We start from the raw sequence: 23,974 nt of genomic DNA, 5'->3' as shown, positions 1-23,974 counted from the left end.
AATTTATTTGAAATAAAACAAACCATTTTATTTAATTCTTAGTTTACTAAAAAAAAATAGTTACCTGTCCACGTTCCTGTGCTTATCTCCCATGCACAGCTGTCACATCTGGAGATGGTGACAGCTGTGCATGGCTGCTGTAAGCTCACACTGCCGGGAACACGTCCGCTCCCGGCAGCGGGAGCCACTGACTGAGGTCACCGGAGTGCATTCAGTCAGCACAGCTCCGGAGACCTCCTTTCCGGCCCTGCTGTACCGTGGGAATTTCTCACGGTACAGCAGGGCGGAAAAAGAGCTAACCGGAGCAGCGCTGCCTGAACTCCGACTAACCCGCTTATGCAATGACGGGGCTGCTTTACGGCCCCGTCATTCTAGCGGCGGCAGCGGTTCAGAGCGGTCACATTTTATGTGGCTGCTCTAAACTGGAGATCATCGTGGGACACTCGTGGACTACTACGGAGGGGTAAGGATAAGGTTGTGGTTTATTATTTTATATTTTATTACAGGAGATCGATGGCTTCGGGGAATTTGGTGTCTAGGTGAGTATAGGTGTAGTTTTTTATTTTTTGTATTTAAAATTTATTGGGAACCAAAAACAAATATATATGGGGTCTAAAAAAATAAAAGATGTATAGGGGCAAAAATAACATATGGGGCAGTTTAAATAGCAGGATCAGGCTGATGGGAACTACTGCTCCCATCGAGCTGATCCTGCTGGCACGAGTGGACGGGGGACAGACTTAGGCCGATGGGAGTAGTAGTGTCACATCAGCCTATGTCTGCCTGCACGCACACACCCGCAGACATCGCACAGACACCCGCACACACTAATCATGACGGGCTGATGGTCTGGGAGGTGAGGCTGACCTGTGCGGCCGTGGGAAAGTTCATGTGAGTTCATGCAATGCAGTCAAGCATGAACTCGCATGAACCCTCTGAAGGCACCGCGGCTACTTCAAATGAACAGCTGATCGGCTGCGGGGAAGCAGTATGGGGCTGTGTGATTGTTTAAAAGCCGGCGGCTTTTTACCGCCCGCCGGCTTTTAAACAATCAGGAGAATTCTCCCACACTGGGATGGCATTCTGATGACAGGCTGGATCTCAGCTGAGCGCTGTCATCCTGCTTGTCATCCTTCAGAGACACTGCAGAGCGCAGGCATTATGGGAACTTCCGATTCCGGTATCCGATATTCTAAAAGTATCGGAACTCAGTATCGGAACTCAAATACCGCGAATATCGGCCGATACCCGATATTACAGTTTCGGAATGCTCAACACTATTTGCTTTGCCTTACCCAGAGAAAGGACTGTTATTGTTCTTTATTTGCGCTGAAGAAAGGACTGTTTTCTTATTCATTTGTGGTGAAGAAAGGTTGTTTTCATTTCAGAGCTGTAAAGTTGATGAAGGACAATAAACTTTATTCTGTTTTGATGTAAAAACCCTGTGTCTGTGCATATACACGCTGCTACCAGGGCATCAATGAAAAAGTAGTGGACAACTTCTTTAATATATATAAAGTAAAGGAGAGGGGCAAATTTTATTAAATCTGTCCAAAAGAAAACTGTCTTTGTTGTCCATAGTAACTAGTTAGAGCTCAGCTTTCATTTTACCAAAGCTGCAAAAAGAATAGAAGCTGAGATCTAGAAATGAGCAAAAATATTCTAAGTTCCCTGGTCTGATGTTCAGTTTTGTCCGTGGCAGCCATAGAAGGGCAGTTGCTCACTTCTGCACCGGCAATCTGCTGTCCAGCATATTAGACACTTCTGCCGCTCACTAGGCCCTTACAACATCATAATGTTGCCTGAGGCCTAGTCAGTAGAACATACGTCACATTATGACAAAGGCTGCGCCTCAAGGTACTGAAGTCGCAAGGGTCAAGTAAGCAGCAGAGGAGCTCAAAATCCTGGGCTGAGGATTGACATTGACAGGAGGGACCTAATGTGAGTGTGGCTGCCACGAAGGAACAAAGTGGACACCAATCCAGGGAAGTTCGAATCTTTTTACTCATCAATGCTGAGCTCGGATTGGTTACTTTGGGCAACAAATACAAGGTTTTTTTAGACAGTTTAGATAAATGATACTCAGTATTGTTAAATTAATTATCATCTACAATGTTTACGCAAAAAGATTTTCTCATGACAGAATAAGGAAAAATTTGGAAATGAATTATCTAATTATCAACTACAATATTTACTCAAAAAGATTTTCTTATGACAGAACTTGGAAAAAAGTGAAATTCAGCTTTGCCTGGAGTGTTGGACGACCTTCCCACCCTCATAATTTCTGGTTCACAATATTCCACAGTAATGCCAGTCAAAATTAGTATTATAATGTGCCCAGTCCTCTTATATCCTGTACAGGACCATACAACCCTTATTATGCCATGTGCATAAAGCTCCTACTGCAAGTCCTTCACCAGCTTAACATTCTGCTTAGCTCCAGGTGCAGTTGTGGAGCAGCGAATGATGTCTTTCTGCCTAGTAGTTGTCATTAGGAAAGGCAGCCACATTGCATGATATACCTGTCCCATATTGTCATAATTTAGCTTATGGCTACAGTGATGTGTCCCTTTTTTAGGTTACAAACACAGCAACCAGTTTTGCTGCTTAAGATACTATGAGGAATTGGAGTAAGCATATAATGTCCAATATTTGCAGCCACTTTGCATCTCACTTGTTAATAGACAGATGTCATGCAATGCCTTAGATACAACAGAACATGCTGTTGCCATGTAACAACCATCATCTATGTCACCATGTCACTTCAGAATACAGTAAAAGAAGCAGCAAAATTGTATATAAATCTAATTTATCTCTAAGGCTATGTTCACACACATTGGATTTTGCTTCGTATTTTGCTGCAGGTTTTTATGCAAATTTTCAGCTGTGTTTTTCAGTACCAGCAAAGTGTATGAGAAACCAGAATTCTCTGTTCACACATCTTGTTTTTTTTTTTGCTTCATATTTTGTGCCTTGGTTGGGTTTTTGGAAAATAGAGCATGTCACTTCTTTCAGTGTTTTTTGAGCGTTTTTTCACCCATTGGAAGTAATGGGTGGTAAAAAAAAACGCTGAAATAAAGCACCAAAAAACATAGGTAAATTTCTTCAGTTTTTTTTTCAGCATTTTTTCAGCATTTTTGATGGCAAAATAGAATGGGGTTCTTTTTTTTTACAGAATTTTATGTGCGTGCATGAATACAGACAGAAGGACAGTGAAAAAACGCTGAGAAAAAGCATCAAAAACGCATAAAAAAACTCAACAAAACCTGCGTTTTTGACGCAGCTGATTTTCTGCCAGAGATCAGTTTTGCTGCAGATTTCTGATGTAAAAAAAAACACAACATGTGGGAACATAGCCTAAGAGTTATCTATGTGTGTAGTATATGATAATATTGCATCTATACCATCTCAGAGGTTCTCAAGATCCAAGTACAGTATCTCTAGTTGTATATTGATTATATTGTTAATTTATGGCCCTACTACTTATATAAAGTGAAAACATATTTTATAGCTTTGTATACAAACCATGATCCTTGACATCAGTTCACATCAACTATAAGTCCCAGCATCCTGTGCTATGACAGTTTGCAACTTGCTGCATTCTGCGACTTCAGGTTTCACATCAACTGGAGAGCCACATGCTACGTACCAATGATATGGAACATTAATCCTGATGGTAAACTGAACGTTTCCATAAAACTAATATATTACAAGCTGCATCCTGGAATAGGGCTACACTAGACTTTTTGTAGGAAGACATTTTTCTATAGAGTGATCAGAACCTTAACCAGCAATTTGCATGAGATTTTGAAATGATTTTCTTACACCGAATAGCATCATTATTAGAGACAACTGCTTTTTTAAAAAGTGGATCTTGGTAATCAGACATGTAACCCAGGAATGTAGAACAAGATAAGTAAGCACATTTTCCGTGGATCATTTAAAGAAAAAGGATCATGTGGACGTAAATGATTTGTCAACGAAAAAGCTCAAAGGAGGGTGGCAAGAAGGGTTCTGATGAACAGGCAGTGTATCGTACAGTCAAGCAAACTGTGGCCAAATACAAGGCTGGTCCTCCTACTAATCCTTATCACTGATGGGCTATAACAGCAGCTGACCACTTCAAGTGCCAGGGCTGTCTAAGGAAACAGAAAGGCAAGATTCCAAGAATGAAAAAATTGGAGCAGGTTTAGTTAACCAATGTTGTAACAGTCTACCCAATGACAGAAGGACACTTCCAAAAGAACAATGCATCATGCCACAATGGTCGTAAAGCTATGTATTGGTTCTAGGGCAATGACAGAGAAGCTTCTAGGCTTACCTGGCCTTTACTGTCCCAAGATCTTAAGTCTATAGAGTATCTTTCAGATGGGATAGAATGAGATATTTAGAGCATTTCAGCACCTCCATCTCTTTTGCAGCATTTGTGAGAAGTAGTGAATCTTTTGAAATTCTAATTTGCCAGTTTCATCCAAATTTTCCAAAAATTTAATTGTCAGCAAATCAATTTGCCGCAAATCACTATACAGTGGAGCCTCCAATTGCCCTGAAAACATACTGGTGTCTCCTTAGGACAGAATCTAAATGCTTTTGAGGTCTTTAATAGAACCACAATCTCAGTAATGTCAAAGTGACCTCATTATAGATTGAAACTAGCAGCCCGTTTAATAGCGCACTGACAGGCTTTTCATGCTTTTTAAAATGGAAAAACGGTCCAAAAATTATTCCTCTTAGTCTTTTATGATCAGGCAGACCATTCTCTGGGACTTCTAAGAACAACTGAAATTTCCTGTGCAGTGGCCTACAAAAAAATTCACATTCCTAGGTCAGTGGTCCACAGCAAAAATGGATGACCTTACATTTTATAAACAATGCACGCAAGGTCTTGGACTTGATACCAACCATTCATTTTGTGTCAATGACACTGTATGTCCTATTAAGTTTGTACATTAGTATTTGTGCCTAACATGGAGTCCAGACCACAGGAAACATAGAGTCAGGGTTTGATTCCCGATTTGATCACCTTCTCCAACAATGCGAGTTAATGATAAAAAATAACTCTACATCAGCCTTTTATGTTACCAGTCCTGGGCATGGGCCCAGTCCCGTCTTTTGCCAAGTTCACACCGGTTGAAACACAAAAAAAAATCTTCCTTTCTACAAAAAATTTTAATTTGGTTATAGAATATTGCAGACACTGAAGAGCAATAATTTTTATTTGAACAATATTTTAGTTTTTTCTGCTCAGGCAGGATTGGATCCTTGCATAGGGTTCTACCAGGGAAATTCACTTTAGTTGATAAAACTTATTTTCACTAAAAATGAAGCAAAGATGGTAATGAAAATTATAGTCATGTAAGTCCATGAATTTTTGTTTGAGGAAAATGTTTGCCTTTTGTGCCCAGCCCTGTGCAAGCTCCAAAGGTTGCACAGGGTCCTACCAGGGAAATTCAACCCAGTTAATGCCAAAAAGATTCTTCTATTCACTAAGAATTATGATGAAGCAGAGTCGGTTTTCTTTAAGAAGTAATGTAAGCTAGGTATCTTCCATTAAGGCTGAGCGCATGCAATCATTTTTCAAAAATAAGTACAATCCAGGTGGTATGGCGGAAATTGTGGGCAGTACGTTTCCACACAAATGGACTACTGGACGCATATTTCTTGGGCACACATATGGCTAACTAACAACGTAATGGAGGGAGAGAAGAAATAGTTCAGTAAGCAATAGATAAGGATGGGGCTGAAAATAATACCTAGGCACTACTTGAAAATGTGGGCTTGCTGCAAGAAAGATGATCAAGAAAAGAAAGAGGTCCAATTGAACCTTTCTCAATTTGCTGGCCATCTTGCTTTTACTATCAGAGCATGTGATGCTGCTTCATATATTGATAGAGAGCTTTACTTCCTAGTTGATTTGTGTTGGAACATCCATGGCTTATTTTCCAACTACAGAGCCTGCACACTACAACAGATAGCAGGTCCTCCAGCGAAAAAGGTTGCCACACCAGAGATGCTCTCTCATAGGATTTGCCATCACATTGACTATCACCTGAACTTTCTGATGCTGTTAGACCTCCTCCACAAACAGCAGAAAGGCTATATGCACATGGTGCGTTTTTTATGCGTTTTTGATTAGATAAATCTGCACGGAAATGGCCCCAAAAATGCATTGCAAACCTTATCCCAGCATTTTCTATGAGAATTTGGAAGTTCTGGGCACATGATCAGGAATTTTCCTGACAGAATTTCATGTGCATTTAAATAAGCAGTATGTCCATTCTTTGTACGGATTTGCCTGCCTTTTTCCTATACAATGCATTGGAAAAAATGCATGGCAAAAATGCACAAAAAACGCATGAAAATGCAAAAAATGCATTAAAAACGTGCAGAATTTCCGCAGCGTTGTTAAGGCCAAGAGATGCAGAACCTTGCAGAAACGCTGCAGAAATTTATGCAAGCAAATACTGATCGTGCGCACATACCCAATTACTCCGGAGCTGACCGGAGAAGAAACAGATCTGCCCCCAAACAATCTATTGGTTGTCCATTGGTTTTGATCTTTATGGTGAACACCATCACTGTCCTCCTCTCATGACATTACCTCCTCGGCACCCTGATCCCATGTCTTGAGCACCGCACAATTAATTATCATCATCATTGTCGTGCCTGACTTGGCTGACAGTTTCCTCAGTGTGGTGAATGTCCTATGCTTCTTTCCCCTCCTCCCCTGACTCTAACCTTTAGATTCTCCCTGACTCAGATTGCCACTACCATGTCAACTGCCACTGCCAGGGTCCCTACCACTATGCTTGAAAGAGCCACCAATAGGTGTCTTCCATCTCCTGCAGCCCCATATCATCTGAGTGCAAAGGTACAAAGGATTCATATCATCCAGTAAATCAACAGGAAGAATTTGTAGTTGTGAGATGTCTCTTACCCCCGGAGTGCTGGTGATTTGGGGACTGAGGGGCAGAACAGATAGACATATAGTTGATGGAATTCAAAGTCCCCAATGTAAAATATTAACTGATATGGTGGTGGAAAATGACTGTGCAGATGACTCAAACTGATGGCATCGCTGTCAGAGGTAACATCATCCAACTGTGACTGAAATGAGTACAGTGCCATGTATTCCTTAACACCCTTCACTTCATCCCCATTAATAGCCTTTTTCTATTACCATACATTTCTTTACAACAATATAATTAACTATTAACAATCTTTTCAACCCCAATTATTCAATCCTTTTCAAAAAGGACATGACAAGTAATGCTTGGTAGTTGCATGATCAAAAAGGCTAATGCAACAACAGGCCAATATATTGGTATGACGTGTATGGATGTCAAATTGGATTAGTTAGGCTATGTGCCCACCATGCAGAAATGCTCCGGATTTTTTCCTGAGCGTTTCTGCATGTGCAAGCGTTCTTCACATGCATTTCCGCATGCGGGTTGTCAAGCTCTTTTCCAAGCGATTTTAGCATCACTTGGAAAGTGCTTGTGTCTCGCCCAGGGGGATATGGGGGACTCGGTACCCGGGCCTTTACCTTCTTGGGATGTCACGGTGGTCGGCTTCTGGGCCCGTACCCTGGGGTCACTCTTTAAAAGGGGTTGTTGCTTGAAGGGATGATAAACAGTTTTGTCTCGTGACGCCACCTGTGGTTCCTGGTAATAGGTACAAGCGCTGCTGCAGACCACCGGGGGGTGATGGGATGGCAGCTGGGATGTTTCTGCTCCCCACAGGCAGAGCGGGCCCCGGGGCAGTGTAGGTGTAAATGGTGATGCTGGGCGTTATAGTGCAGGAGCGATGGCGCGGCAGCAATAACTGACAGAGACAGTGGGGTGCAGTCGTCCGAGTTTACTCACAGTTGTTAAGTTCCTCAGGTTGCACTGTACAGGTGACAGCCTCCAACGTCGCGCTGCGTTCACCAGGCAGGGGTTCAGCACTCCCTCAAATATCTCAAGAGCACTTAACGGGACCCCTTTCTGTATGTTCCTTTCTTAGCCGACTTCCCGCGCTGGGTCTCTCCCTCCTGCCCTGCACCCCGCCGATCAAAGTTCCGATCTGGTACCTTGGGATCCCTCTGGGCAACTTGGAGTTCCCGGACCTTACTTGGTGACCTTTTCAGTGACTTAGGTGCGGATATGGCAACTGCACCTTGAAAATGCAGAAGCCTACGGTTTTCTAGCCGAGACCTAAAGTAACTCGGCTAGTCCAGGGACCGGTTCCCTTCTTGCGGCCTGATCCCTCCACCGCCTGGCAGATTCGGGCGTACGGGTGCCATCCTGCACTCACCGTACCCCCTGGGATCCCTTCTGCTCCTGGAGCTCTTTCCTGCTCCCAAACCTCTCTCAGTCCTGAGCCCGGCAGGCCAAGCCTGCCGCCCGAGCAGTGCTCCTGAAGAGCCTCCGCTCCTCTCGACCTCTCACTCACTTCTCCCTTCCAACTGAACTCACTCAACAAAATGGCTCCCCTTTTTATAACTTCCTTTTCAAGTGCTCCCTTGGTCTGCGTCCTCTACCCACACCCACTACATGGTTCCCCCTCACTTTGGTTCCCCTCTCACTCCAGCCAGGGACAGGGCCAGCAAAAAAGCAGTGCAAATTGCCCTTCCAGCCGGTCTGGAGTAGTGTAGTGTTGGGTGCAGGTGTTAGGGTCCCGGGCAGCACCCCATCCTTACCTGAGAGAATGAGATGCCACACCTCTGGATGAGGTGCAGTACCTCTGTGGCGACTCAACCCTCAGGGCCACCACACTTGACAACTTGGTCACACTATATAAATCCATGCAACCGGCATGGATTTATATAGTGTGACCATAAAGAATGGTAAAAAATAAAAAAATAAATCTATACTTACCTTCTGATGGCCCCCGGAGTCTTTATTCGATCCGTCCTGGCTTGCCGGCAGCTCGCGGTACACTGAAGGACCTGCCGACGTCAGCGGTCGCGTGACCCGTCACATGACTGAATGACGTCAGCGCAGGTCCTTCAGTCCACCGCGATCTGCCGGCAAGAAGACAAAGACACCGGAGGCCATCAGAAGGTAAGTATAATATTTATTTTTTATTTTATTCTTTTTTTTACAGGTTCTATGGTACCCGGGTCCGGAGGAGAGTCTCCTCTTCTCCAAACCCGGGTACCATCCACACATTGAAACGCATGGAATGCGCATGTACAGATGCAGTGATGCGGATTCCATGCGTTCCAATGCAAGTCAATGGCGGCGAAAATGCAGCGCTTCCGCAAAATAATTGGTAGTGCTGCGTTTTTTCCCGCAATGATAATCTGCAGTGGAAATTTCCGCAGCATGTTCACAGCACATGCGGATTATCATTGGGGAACATGGCAGACCTTCTACCAAGCATTTTTTATGCGTTTCTGCAGTGCAATTGCCGCTGCGGAAACGCTTAAAAAACGCATCGTGGGCAGACAGCCTAAAACAGGTTTGCATAAAACAGACACACACAATGAAATATCTAGATTTAAAAAATAATCTATTTTTTTTTTAACAAAATTTAGCTCACCTTCCTGAAAAATGCAAATAAAAAATGCTAGGTAGGTACATGTCCAAAAAGCTAGCATCTGCAATATGGCGTTATGCTGGTGTGGCATGTACAGATGCAAAATTGGACTAGATAAACATATGTCGCAAAAAAATTATTGTTACACACACACTTTGTAAGTTAGACAGTCGCAGTTGAATTCCTGGATTTTATAGAATATTATTTTAGATTTTTAAAAAGCAATAAATCGTAGTTTATTGTAACAAGCAAACACACCTTCTATGACTGACTGATTTCATTTTTCTTTTCTGTAAAAAATATTGTACTGGCAATATAAAATGAAGAAACAAATGTACAATTCAAATCCAGGAGGATAGAAGACATTTACACCATGTCACTGATGAATCACACTTTGTCTGTTATTGCTGCTAGCACATCTCATATCCCTTTCTCCCACTAAGAACTGAATCTCTGATTTATTTGCAAACTACTACAATCACAGTGCTGTAATTGTACACGACATTACTGTGTGGAGTGTTTATCCAATTGTGGGTTTGGGCTTTCTCTCCCTATCTCTATTGCTGAGGTGTGAGCTGTGATATCCTCTTACTATTCTGAATCATTGTAAAATGACTGCTTCAGTCCCTGCTTCAACTTTTTTACAGGCTATGATGGTCTCTCCTGATTGACTATGCTATACCATGTGATAGGATAGCTGAAAGCCATTATGGGGAAGCCTGTGTGGCCATGCCTGAGATTATGTCATCCTTCTGTGGCTGATGCAATACACTGAAATGTATTGTAATAGCTGGATTTTAAACAAATTAATGTAACAATTTTTTCAGACATGCATACAATTTTAAACTTCTAAACAGTTAAAAAAAACACAAATATAGTAATAATTGCAATAAAAATTGCAACAAAGAACTTGTGCAAAAAACAATAGAATACATTTTATTTTTCAAACTTTATATTGGTTTTATGTTTGGAAAAATAAGGTATTGTACTGTAAAGCTATATTCACACACAGCATTTTTAGCGTAGATTTTTTTTTCTGTAGCCAAAACCTGCTCTCTTGGAGGTAAAAACACTGTGTTTTGCTGCATTTTTGCAGCGTCTTTTTTATAGCTGCTTTATTGCATTTTTTAGCTTCTAGCTTCGTTTTTTTTTTGTGCGGATTACATGTGTGATTTGTCTACAGTATATGTCTAGTAAAGTTAGTTTTATTCACCAAAATCAGCAAAAGACACAGCAAAAACTCTTTGTTGCGCTGTTTGCAGCATTTTTGTACTTTCTCATTGCTTTCAATGGATGAAAAAACACTAAAAGAATTGACATGTTACAAATTTAAAAAATGCTGTTGCTTCTTATTTGCATAAAAGAGATGCAAAACACCACTGCGAAAATGCTGAGTGTGAATATAGCCTTAAAAAGTAGCTATCATGGAGTGAAAGATAAGGATAAGCGGGAAAGGGGAATCTTATAACACAGTATACAGCGGGTGAAATAAGTATAGAACACTTCACTCATTTTCTAAGTAAATATATTTCTAAACGTGCTATCAACATGAAAGCATTGAACACGCTTACTGAAATTTAATTAATACTTTGTACAAAAGCCTTTGTTGGTGATGACCTCTTCAAGATACCTCCTGTATGGAGAAACTAGTCACATGCATTGCTCAGGTGTGATTTTGTCCCATTTTCCACACAAACATTCTTCAAATCCTGAAGGTCCCGTGGGCTCCTTCTATGAACTCTGAGTTTTTGTTCCTTCCATACATTTTCTATTGGATTCAGGTCAGATGATTGGCTGGGCCATTCTAGCAGCTTTATTTTCTTTCTCTGAAACTAATTTGAGAGTTTCATTGGCTGTGTGTTTGGGATCATTGTCTTGCTGAAATGTCCACCCTCGTTTCATCTTCATTGTCCAGATAGATGGCAGATTTTTATCAAGACTGTCTCTGTACATTTGTTCATTCATCCTTTTTTCAATCACATGAAGTTTGCCAGTGCCTTATGCTGAAAAACCGCCCCACACCAAGATGTTCCCACCTCTAAACTTCACTGTTGGTATGGTGTTTTTGGGGTGATATGCAGTGCTTTTTGTCCACCAAACATGGTGTGTATTATGGCATCCAAAGAGTTCAATTTTGGTCTCATCTGACCAGACTATATTCTCCCAGTATGTCACAAGCTTGCCTAAATGTTGTTGAGCAAACTTTAAGCAATAGAGTCTTGCGTGGTGAGCATGTATACAGTCCATGGAGGTTGAATGCATTACTTATTGTTTTATTTGAAACAACTGTACCTGCTGATTCCAGGTCTTTCTGTAGTGCTCCACAGATGGGCCTTCACTCTTGGATAGCTCTTCTGATAATTCTTTACACTCCTCTGTCTGAAATATTGTGGGGAGTACCTGGTTGTGGCCGGTTTATGGTGAAATGATGTTCTTTCCACTTCCAGATTATGCCCCCCAGCAGTGCTCACTGGAGTCTTCAGTAGCTTAGAAATTCTTCCGTATCCCATGCCATCACTATGTTTTGCAACAATAAGGTGGCAAAGGTCTTGAGATAGCTCACTGGTTTTACCCATCATGAGATGTTTCTTGTGTAGCACCTTGGTAATGAGACACCTTTATAGGCCATCAGTTGAACCAGCTGATATCTTCACTAAGTGGCAAGATTGCTTTCTAATTACTGAAAGATTTCAGCTGGTGTCATGACTTTCCATGGCTTTTTGCACCTCACTTTCTTCATGTATTCAATACTTTCTCCCTGTGTAATTTCTCATTATTACGCATAAATTAATTTGTGGACATCTATGGTTTGATTTCTTTGACTGTGTGGACTGGATGGGTTGTTTCCGACATCTGGTGACAATTTCATGGCAATAGCACCTTTACAAATATATTTACATAGAAAATTGGTGGTGTGTTCAATACTTAATTCACCTGCTGTGTGTATATATATATATATATATATATATATATATATATACACAGTACAGACCAAAAGTTTGGACACACCTTCTCATTTAAAGATTTTTTTGTATTTTCCTGACTATGAAAATTGTACATTCACACTGAAGGCATCAAAACTATGAATTAACACATGTGGAATTATATACTTAACAAAAAAGTGTGAAACAACTGAAATATGTCTTATATTCTAGGTTCTTCAAAGTAGCCACCTTTTGCTTTGATGACTGCTTTGCACACTCTTGGCATTCTCTTGATGAGCTTCAAGAGGTAGTCACCGGAAATGGTTTTCACTTCACAGGTGTGCCCTGTCAGGTTTAATAAGTGGGATTTCTTGCCTTATACAGTTATATGAAAAAGTTTTGGCACCCCTATTGAATAATCTTTGTTTTCAGATCATTTGACAGTTGTTTTGAGGAGCCCATGATGCCACTCTTCAGAGGAGATTCAAACAGGAGAACAACTTGCAAATGGCCACTTTAAGTAGCTTTTCTCGTGATTGCATACACCTGGCTATGAAGTTCAAAGCTCAATGAGGTTGCAAAACCAAAAAAAGTGCTTTAGTAAGTCAGTAAAAAGTAGGTAGGAGTATTTAAAACAAGAAAATGATAAGGGTGCCCATACTTATGCACCTGTCAAATTTTGTTTGAATGCAGATTGCACATTTTCTGTTAGTACAATAAACCTCATTTCAAGGCAGAAACATTACTGTGTCCAACAGTTATTACATATATCAAACTGAAATAGCCTCATTTCAAGGCAGAAACATTACTGTGTCCAACAGTTATTACATATATCAAACTGAAACACCAATTTTTATAAAACAATAAGCTTAAGATTAATAGTGGTGCCCAAACTTTTTCATATAACTGTAAATGGGGTTGGGACCATCAGTTGTGTTGTGCAGAAGTCTGGTGGATACACAGCTGATAGTCCTACTGAATAGACTGTTAGAATTTGTATTATGGCAAGAAAAAAGCAGCTAAGTAAAGAAAAATGAGTGGCCATCATTACTTTAAGAAATGAAGGTCAGTCAGTCCGAAAAATTGGGAAAACTTTGAAAGTGTCCCCAAGTGCAGTTGCAAAAACCATCAAGCGCTACAAAGAAACTGGCTCACATGAGGACCGCCCCAGGAAAGGAAGACCAAGAGTCACCTCTGCTTCTGAGGATAAGTTTATTCGAGTCACCAGCCTCAGAAATCGCAGGTTAACAGCAGCTCAGATTAGAGACCAGGTCAATACCACACAGAGTTCTAGCAGCAGACACATCTCTTCAACAACTGTTAAGAGGAGACTTTGTGCAGCAGGCCTTCATGGTAAAATAGCTGCTAGGAAACCACTGCTAAGGACAGGCAACAAGCAGAAGAGACTTGTTTGGGCTAAAGAACACAAGGAAAGGACATTAGACCAGTGGAAATCTGTGCTTTGGTCTGATGAGTCCAAATTTGAGATCTTTGGTTCCAACCTCCGTGTCTTTGTGCGACACAGAAAAGGTGAACGGATGGACTCTACATGCCTGGTTCCCACTGTGAAGCATGGAGGAGGAGGTGTGATGGTGTGGGGGTGCTTTGCTGGTGACACTGTTGGGGATTTATTCAAAATTGAAGGCATACTGAACCAGCATGGCTACCACAGCATCTTGCAGCGGCATGCTATTCCATCTGGTTTGCGTTTAGTTGGACCATCATTTATTTTCAACAGGACAATGACCCCAAACACACCTCCAGGCTGTCTAAGGGCTATTTGACCAAGAGGGAGAGTGATGGGGTGCTATGCCAGATGACCTGACCTCCACAGTCACCAGACCTGAACCCAATCGAGATGGTTTGGGGTGAGCTGGACCGCAAAGTGAAGGCAAAAGGGCCAACAAGTGCTAAGCATCTCTGAGAACTCCTTCAAGATTATTGGAAGACCATTTCCGGTGACTACCTCCTGAAGCTCATCTAGAGAATGCTAAGAGTGTGCAAAGCAGTCATCAAAGCAAAAGGTGGCTACTTTGAAGAACCTAGAATATAAGGCATATTTTCAGTTGTTTCTCAATTTTTTGGAAAGTATATAATTCCATATGTGTTAATTCATAGTTTTGATGAAGGTGTGTCCAAACTTTTGGTCTGTACTGTATGTTGGAAATTAAAGAAATGCTAATTCTGTACTATATATATAAATAAATATATATATATATATATATATATATATATATATATATATATATATTTCTTAGAACCTCATAATATATACTGCAAAGCAGATCATCTCCTGAGCCCCTTCCACATTTGCGGACCCCGGGACGGGAGGTACACTAACCCCATATGCGCGAAGGCGTTTTTAAACTGAACTGGTGGTCTGATAATTTGTCAGAGTCTACAATCTCAGTGAACCCAATTGGGACCTGTATAAATATTTAAAAAATTAATTATAACTTGATTTTGTTTCTGCTAAGAAGACCCCAGCATAAATTGCAAGCAATATGTAAAATACTAAAACTATTTGTCACTATTTCCTAAACAAGTGTAACACAATCCAAACCTCACACATTATTTTTCAGCCTGATTATACTGCAAGGAAGAGATGGAGGGAGGGGAGTCTTTTAATTTCCATCTCTTTCATCTCAGAGAGCTGCAGGAGCAGAATCATTACGTTAAAGAGGACACATCTCATGGGACCCCAGAGGCCCCAAAGACACAATTAGAGGATAAACTCAATACGAACACATTAGGAACTTTACCAATGACAAAGTTATCAACTTGACAAAAGTTTAGTGGTTGCTCTAAATTACTTAACTCTTCACAACAAATTTTTGTGTAGAAGTCATTTAAATTTGACTCAGATCTTTTCTTCATTCACTATATCCAATTTCTCGCTCATGTCTACTGCACCTCGAAAACAACTGAAGAATCCGACGCTTTCTTACCTTTGACACTGCAAAAACTCATTCTCATCTAGACTACTGCAACATTCTACTAATTGGTTTCCCTCTTACTAAACTCTCCCCCTCTATTCTATCCTGAATAACAGCAGTTAGGGTCATATTTTGGTCCAGCTGGTGCACTAATGACTCCACCCTGTGCCAGTCATTGCACTGGTTATCCATCCGCTACAGGGTACAATATAAACGTATCATTCTCACCTTCAAAGCTCTCCACAGTTCTAAACCACCCTACATTTCCTCCCTCATCACTGTCTATCATCCTACCTGTGCTCTCTGTTCTGCTGATAACCTAAGACTAACATCCTCTATAATCTGAACCTCCCACACTTGTCTCAAAGACTTTTCTCATACTGCACCAATTTTCTGGAATGTGTTACCCAGACAATAAGTTTAATTTGCAGAATAAACAATTTTAAGTGTGCTCTAAAATACAACTCTGTAGACAGGCCTATCGCCTCACTAATCTAGTTATTCACTGTTCTCCCTTTCCTCAGAATTGGGTCCCTTCAATGATCTGCTTCCACACACTCCATGCACTTAATAGCACTTTGAATCTGTGCTTAAACAGATACTGACTGCTGACCGGTTCTTGCAGCTTTATATGAATAGCCCTATTAATTTTAATGATGGTTGGACCATACATGATAAGCACTTCTCACCTTTTATTTCTCCCCTACTTTCTTATAAATCTTGTGAGCAGGGCCTTCACTCCTCTTGGTACGTGTTGAATTATGTGTTACTCTGTAATGTCTGATATTGTCTGTACATGTCTCCTCTGATTTTTAAAGTGCTGCGGAATATGTTAGCATTAATAATAATGTATTAGCCAGGGGGCAACAAAGGTCATTTGACCTACTAATCACAATGAAGGTCTTGACAAACAAACTCCAAGTATTCCATTTTATTTATGGTTGCAAACCTTACTCATTATGACATTTCTCCTTGCTCTGCCTTGATTTCCTTGCTATCATCATGGAGAATATACTATAGAGGGATGTAGTCAATCAGTTTTTAGGTGCAAATCCCTCCAAGTGGCCTTGGCTTTATTCAAAGATCAATATTTACATCAATGAGACAGTAGCCACGATCCAAGGAGTCAAATATGAATAAAAGTCGTATGGCCCATTTACACCGGCCGATTTTAGGCCAAAACCGGGTACCAATCAGCTACAGTATTGTTACACGCACGCCGCTAGGTTCAGATAGGGCGAGATGGGTTTCATGAATTTTTTGGAATTCTGGGGGAACCGTTACTCAGGGCAACCATAGGCGGCAGCGTCTCTCAGGCATATGATAGATTCAATTGCTGACCAAACACATCTGACAAGAGTCCTCAGAAACAGTTGAACTGTCACATTTATTCCACAGCACGGCTGTAGCATCGGCGTCTCTGCCCTCTGCCAGGCAGAGACGTCGTCCCACTCACCTCCTCGCTCCCCGCTCTGCGTTCTCCAGCGCTCCTCTTCCTGCTGCCGGCGCGCGCAGCTCCCCGGGCACTGTGCTTAGGGCGCGCGCGCGCTCCCTCCCCCATAAAGGGGCTGCGCGCGCCGTCCTAAGGAGTCCCCGGCCAATAGCCGACGGTCCTCCCATATATAAGGCACCTCCTCCAAAATGGAGGTGCCCGAGCAACAGTTGTCGCACAGTATACTTACCTATGCTTCAGCCCTCTGGTCCCACTGCTAGCCTGACTAGTCCTGCCTGTTACCTGCCGTGCCTGCCAGCCCGCTTACCTGGAAGCACCTGCCTGTTACCTGCCTGTTACCTGCCGTGCCTGCCAGCCCGCTTACCTGGAAGCACCTGCCTGTTACCTGCCTGTTACATGCCGTACCTGCCAGCCCGCTTACCTGGAAGCACCCGCCATCACTTGCCGTGACCACCTGCCGAGCCTACCCGGAGGCTCCTGCCGTCACTTGCCGTGACCACCTGCCAGCCTACCTAGAGACTCCTGCCGTCACGTGCCGTGTCTACCTGATAGCCTACCTGGAGGCTTCTGCTCGCCAGCCTGCCTGCTGTGCCCATCTGCAATTCTGATCAGTTCCTGCCATCTGTACCGTGGGAGTCACCTGCTCCCTTACAAGGTCGTCCCCAGAGTAGCACCTGGTCTCTCTGCTCGGTCCCTCCCTGGTCAGGGAGTCGTTAACCGCCGTACGACCAGGGTCAGTCCGAGTTGATACTTAGTTACGCCCCTCTGGGTCCCTCCTTGCACCGCAGCACAGAGGTTCCAACTCCCGGACCCGTAACAGTTTGCTCGGGCCATGGAACCCGGTGGCCCCCAAACCCCCTCGCTTACGGACCTGTACCAGGAGGTTTCTCGTCAGAGATCCCAACAGGAAACCATTCTGAACTACCTGCGGAATGTCAACTCCCGTCTGGACACGCTGTCTGTCCCACCTGTATCCACCTCGAGTCGTGCGACTCCCGCTCCGGCAGCACCGCTGCCCACCAATACCACGGCATCCAACCCAGGTCCCAGGCTTTCTGCACCTCCTCGTTTTGGAGGCAACCCCGCTCTAGCTCGGGGTTTCATAAACCAGTGCACCCTGCACTTTGAACTTTTGGCGCATCAGTTTCCCTCCGACCGGGCCATGGTGGTGTTCATCATGTCTCACCTTACTGGGGAAGCACTGGCATGGCTTAATCCCCTGTGGGAGAGAGGGGATCCCCTGGTGTCCGATCTATCGTCTTTCCTCGCTGCTTTCCGGAAAGTCTTCGATGAACCAGGACGAAAATCCTCTACTGCCTCCTTTCTGCTCCGTATCCGCCAAGGGAGTCTCACCGTGGGCCAATATGCCATACGGTTCCGTACCCTCGCTTCTGAGCTTGCCTGGGACAACGAGGCCCTACCATCTTCTGGGAGGGCCTTTCCGGCCGGATTAAGGATGAGTTAGCCGGCCGGGACATTCCTACCACCCTGGATGACCTGGTGTCGCTCGCTACCCGGATCGCCATCCGTTTCCTGGAACGTGCTACAGAGACTACCCGGGAGAGAAAGTTTCCTTGCCTTGCTCCTACTTTCCAGAGACCTGCCTTTCAACCAGCTACTCCCCGGGCACGCTCGCCCGAACCTATGCAGATCGACCAGACCAAGATGGTCAAATCTCGCCAAGAGCCACGCCGAGCCGAGAGAAGCTGTTTCTATTGTGGCAGTAAGGAGCACTTCATCCGTTCCTGCCCGGAGAAGCCGGGAAACTCCAGTGTCTAGGACCGCTCGGAGAGGTCGTCCTGGGCAAAAGTAAACCCTCTCCGTCCCTGATCTTGTCTGTCTCTATCTCCTGGGGAGAGAACCGTTACTTTGAAATGGCTCACCTGGATTCTGGAGCTGCTGGAAACCTCATTTCCCAGTCCCTGGTAGAGAGATACCGGATTCCCACCAAACCTCTGGCTGAACCATTGTCAGTCGCCTCCGTGGATGGAAGACTCCTTCCTGCTCGTCACTGAACCCATAACCCTGCAGGTGGGAATGCTGCACTCTGAGAAGATCTCCTTCCATGTGCTGTCCAAACTCTCTCACTCCCTATTGCTAGGTCTACCCTGGCTCCAGAGACATGAACCCGTGCTGAACTGGCAATCCGGTGAAGTACTCCGGTGGGGGCAGGATTGCCATAGGACCTGCCTGGTTCCGGTTCGCCCGGCTCGTCCTCCACCTACCCTGGCTAATTTACCTGGTCTACCGGCACCTTACTGGTCCTATGCAAATGTCTTTGATAAAAAGGAAGCAGAGACACTGCCACCTCATAGGCCATATGATTTCCCGATCGACCTGGTACCCGGCGCCACTCCACCCCGTGGGCGTATTTACCCGTTGTCATCGGCCGAAACCCGGGCCATGTCGGAGTACATCGAGGAGAATCTGGCCAGGGGATTCATCCGGAAATCTACCTCCCCGGCTGGAGCCGGATTCTTCTTCGTCAAGAAGAAAGATGGTTCATTACTCCCCTGTATTGACTATAGAGGACTCAACCAAATCACGGTAAAGAACAAATACCGCCTGCCGCTCATCTCCGAGTTGTTTGACCATCTTAAGGGAGCTAGGATCTTTACCAAGTTAGATCTACGTGGGGCGTATAACCTGGTCCGAATCCGTCAAGGAGACGAGTGGAAGACGGCATTCAATACCCGGGCGGTCACTATGAATACCGTGTGATGCCCTTCGGTCTCTGCAATGCTCCCGCCGTCTTCCAAGAGTTGGTCAACGACATCTTCCGTGATCTTCTTTACTCTTGCGTGGTGGTGTACCTGGACGATATCTTGGTCTTCTCTCCGGATCTTCCCACTCACCGGAGGGATGTTCGTCAGGTCCTGCTTAGGCTCAGGCAGAATCACCTCTATGCAAAATTCGAGAAGTGCCTCTTCGAGCAGACCTCTCTTCCATTCCTGGGCTATGTTATCTCCCAGACAGGCCTACGAATGGATCCCGAGAAGCTCTCTGCTGTCCTAAAGTGGCCCCGTCCGGAGGGGTTGAAGGCGATTCAGCGATTCCTGGGCTTGGCCAACTACTATCGTCTCTTCCTCCCCTCACTTCTCTTCCCAGACTGCTCCCATATCTGCGCTCACCTGTAAGGGAGCAAATCCCAAGGAATGGTCGCCCGAAGCTGAGGAGGCCTTCCTTTCCTTAAAGCAAGCCTTCTCCTCTGCCCCAGTGCTGCACCGTCCAGACTGCAACAAACAGTTCTACCTGGAGGGTGATGCTTCCTCCTCCGGAGCCGGAGCGGTGCTCACCCAAAACTCTTCTTCTGGGAGAATGGTAACCTGCGGCTTCTTCTCCAAACTCTTCTCCACGTCTGAGCGCAACAACTCCATAGGAGACCGAGAACTGTTAGCCGTTAAATTGGCGCTGGAGGAGTGGCGTTACCTGCTTGAAGGGGCTCTATACCCGATGATCATCTATACGGATCACAAAAACCTGGCATATCCCCAGAATGCCCAAAGACTCAATCTGCGTCAGGCCCGGTGGTCTTTGTTATTCGCCCGCTTCGACTTCATCCTACATTTTTGCCCGGCGGACAAGAATGTCAAAGCAGACGCCTTGTCCCGATCCTTCCTGTCCTCCGATCAAGAGGAGGAGCCTATGCACATCATCGACCCCTCCAAAGTGATGAATGTGGCCCCCTTGGATCTGACTCGTCTTTCACCCGGTAAGACGTTTGTAGCGGTACCAGATCGTGAGAAGGTTCTTCACTGGGGTCATTCATCTAAACTAGCCGGCCATGCTGGCCAAAAGAAGACCTTCCTGCTCATTACCCGGCATTACTGGTGGCCTGCCCTGCGCAAGGATGTGGTAGACTTCGTCTCGGCTTGTTCGTCCTGTGCCCGCAACAAAGTTCCCAGACATCTTCCAGCTGGTCGCCTCCTGCCTCTTCCAGTACCCGCTGCCCCGTGGCAGCACATTGCCATGGACTTTATTACTGATCTCCCTGTTTCTGCCGGTTATACAGTCATTTGGTTGGTCGCCGACCGCTTCTCTAAAATGGCCCACTTCATCCCTCTGCCTGGTCTCCCGTCTGCATCGGAGCTGGCCAAGGATTTCTTCCGTCATATCTTCCGTCTCCATGGCCTACCCCTCCACATTGTGTCGGATCGAGGGGTTCAGTTCACTTCACGCTTCTGGAGAGCTACGTGTAAGCTGCTGGATGTCACCCTGGATTTCTCCTCCGCCTACCATCCACAGTCCAATGGCCAAGTGGAGCGTATCAACCAAATCCTTACCAGCTACCTCCGGCACTTTGTTAACGCTCACCATACCGATTGGGTGGAGCTCCTACCATGGGCCGAGTTCTCCTACAACAACCATGAGAGCGAATCTACTTCTAAATCCCCGTTCTTTGTGGTCTACGGTCAACTTCCCCGGATTCCGTTTCCCATCTCAGCCTCGGTGGACAACCCGGCCGTGGAGGCTCTTGTCAGCGAATTCTCCACCATTTGGGAAAATACTAGGTCCGCACTTCTTCAGTCCTCCGAGCGGATGAAGAAACATGCTGACATGAGACGTCTGGATCCGCCTCAATTCCACCCGGGAGATAAAGTCTGGCTCTCTTCCAAACATGTCCGACTCAAAATACCCTCCTATAAGTTGGGTCCTCGGTTCATTGGTCCATTTGAAGTTCTCAAACAAATCAACCCAGTGGCCTACAAGTTAAAACTCCCGGCCACCTTACGGATTCCCAACTCCTTGCATGTATCTCTCCTCAAACCAGTTGTGTTTAACTCTTTTTCCAACAATCCAGGTACTCCCCCTGCTCCGGTTTCCGTGAGGACGTTTTTGAGGTAGAGAACATTCTGGCCACTAAGAGGGTAAGAGGAAAGACCCTTTTTCTAGTGGATTTTGGGTTTGGCCCAGAGGAGAGAACTTGGGAACCCAGGGAGAACATTCATGCCCCACTTCTCCTTGAAAAATTCCTTTCTGGCCTAAAAAAGAGGGGGCGTAAAGGGGGGGGTAGTGTAGCATCGGCATCTCTGCCCCCTGCCAGGCAGAGATGCCGTCCCACTCACCTCCTCGCTCCCCGCTCTGCGTTCTCCAGCGCTCCTCTTCCTGCTGCCGGCGCGCGCAGCTCCCCGGGCACTGTGCTTAGGGCGCACGCGCGCTCCCTCCCTCTTAAAGGGGCCGCGCGCGCCGTCCTAAGGAGTCCCCGGCCAATAGCCGAGGGTCCTCCCATATATAAGGCACCTCCTCCAAAATGGAGGTGCCCGAGCAACAGTTGTCGCACAGTATGCTTACCTATGCTTCAGCCCTCAGGTCCCACTGCTAGCCTGACTAGTCCTGCCTGTTACCTGCCTGTTACCTGCCGTGCCTGCCAGCCCGCTTACCTGGAAGCACCTGCCTATTACCTGCCTGTTACCTGCCGTGCCTGCCAGCCCGCTTACCTGGAAGCACCTGCCTGTTACCTGCCTGTTACCTGCCGTACCTGCCAGCCCGCTTACCTGGAAGCACCCGCCGTCACTTGCCGTAACCACCTGCCGAGCCTACCCGGAGGCTCCTGCCGTCACTTGCCGTGTCCACCTGCCAGCCTACCTAGAGACTCCTGCCGTCACTTGCCGTGTCTACCTGATAGCCTACCTGGAGGCTTCTGCTCGCCAGCCTGCCTGCTGTGCCCATCTGCAATTCCGGTCAGTCCCTGCCATCTGTACCGTGGGAGTCACCTGCTCCCTTACAAGGTCGTCCCCAGAGAAGCACCTGGTCCCTCTGCTCGGTCCCTCCCTGGTCATGGAGTCGTTAGCCGCCGTACAATCAGGGTCAGTCCGAGTTGATACTTAGTTACACCCCTCTGGGTCCCTCCTTGCACCGCAGCACAGAGGTTCCACCTCCCGGACCCGTAACACCGGTCTGTGCAATGTAAATGTTCTTTGAGCAACAAGCTCCAGTACAACAATACAGTTTCCTTAGCAGCACAGTAGTACACAGTCTATCCAGTAGCACAGTAGCACACAGTCCTTCAATTAGCACAGTACAGCACATTTTTAATGCACCCGCACACACAGTGCTCCTTCCACAGTCCCCGGTATCCCTGGCTTTTACCTTAGTGTATTGAGGTACGATGGGGGGGGCTTGAATGGCAGGATAAGCCCAGTCCTCAGACGTGGTGTTTGATCCCTGCTCCTGCTCTGCAGCAGATAACTCCTTGCTCCACTACTTTCTTCTGTAGATACCATGAACAACTGGACGGCAGTTGCAGAGGTACAGTGTTCCAGGACCCATAGGGCTGCTTTTTTCCAGCTTGCTCCCCAACTCATAACTGACTCTGCTCAATCCCCCTTTGGGGCGACGGCACCAGGGATTGATACCTACAAGTGAGTAGTGTGAGGTTATTTATATGCAGTTTAGGTGTAGGATGCTTTTCCTGAGTATATGTATTATTGCACTGTGCATTTGACAGCACCTTACATGGTCTAGACTGATGATTTGTGCAGTACCTTTTTGAACAGGTTTTACATTTTTCCACCTTTCATTGTCTGACCTGTATTGTTGAATTTCCTGATCAATTTGGGTATCTGTTCATGGTGCCTTCCTTTTTTGGCTCATTATTGATACTTACTGCCATTTTTAATGATTTATGTTTCTGTCTGTTTTTAAATATTACTAATAAAATTTTGTATATTTTTTGACATTATTCGGTTTACGTCCTTTCTCTTTTTTGATATATATCAATCCCCCTAAGGCAGGCCTGGCCACTCTCCCCTAGCTGCACCCTGTTAACCCCTCCGGTTGCTGGATGCTTCTCAAGTGCAACACTATGTGTGGTATCTACCCATCACACTCTTCCCTCCTTTTTAAATGTCATCCTCGACATCTGCCTTCGACCTGGTTACCATAACCAGCCCCTTGGTGCTTTGGTAGTTCTCCCCTAACTATCCTCAGATAGTGTTCCCCCAATACTGCCTCTTTACTTAAAGGTGAGGTGGTGGTTGGACACTGTGGACACTTGTACTTTACACAAGCAATACATTTTCTCTATCTCACTATCTTTCCGTCATCCTCCTGCAAGGAAAAAGCATTTATCACAATTTTCACCAACAGTCGTTTCTTCAGCTGGAGCTTTTCACCCGTCTTCAACCGGCTCTCCCTAA

The sequence above is a fragment of the Phyllobates terribilis genome, unplaced genomic scaffold (genome assembly GCF_046119375.1).
Source record: "Phyllobates terribilis strain yellow unplaced genomic scaffold, ASM4611937v1 Scaffold_9__5_contigs__length_417890890, whole genome shotgun sequence".
Classification (NCBI taxonomy): Eukaryota; Metazoa; Chordata; class Amphibia; order Anura; family Dendrobatidae; genus Phyllobates; species Phyllobates terribilis.
Note: the sequence above shows the minus strand (reverse complement) of the source record.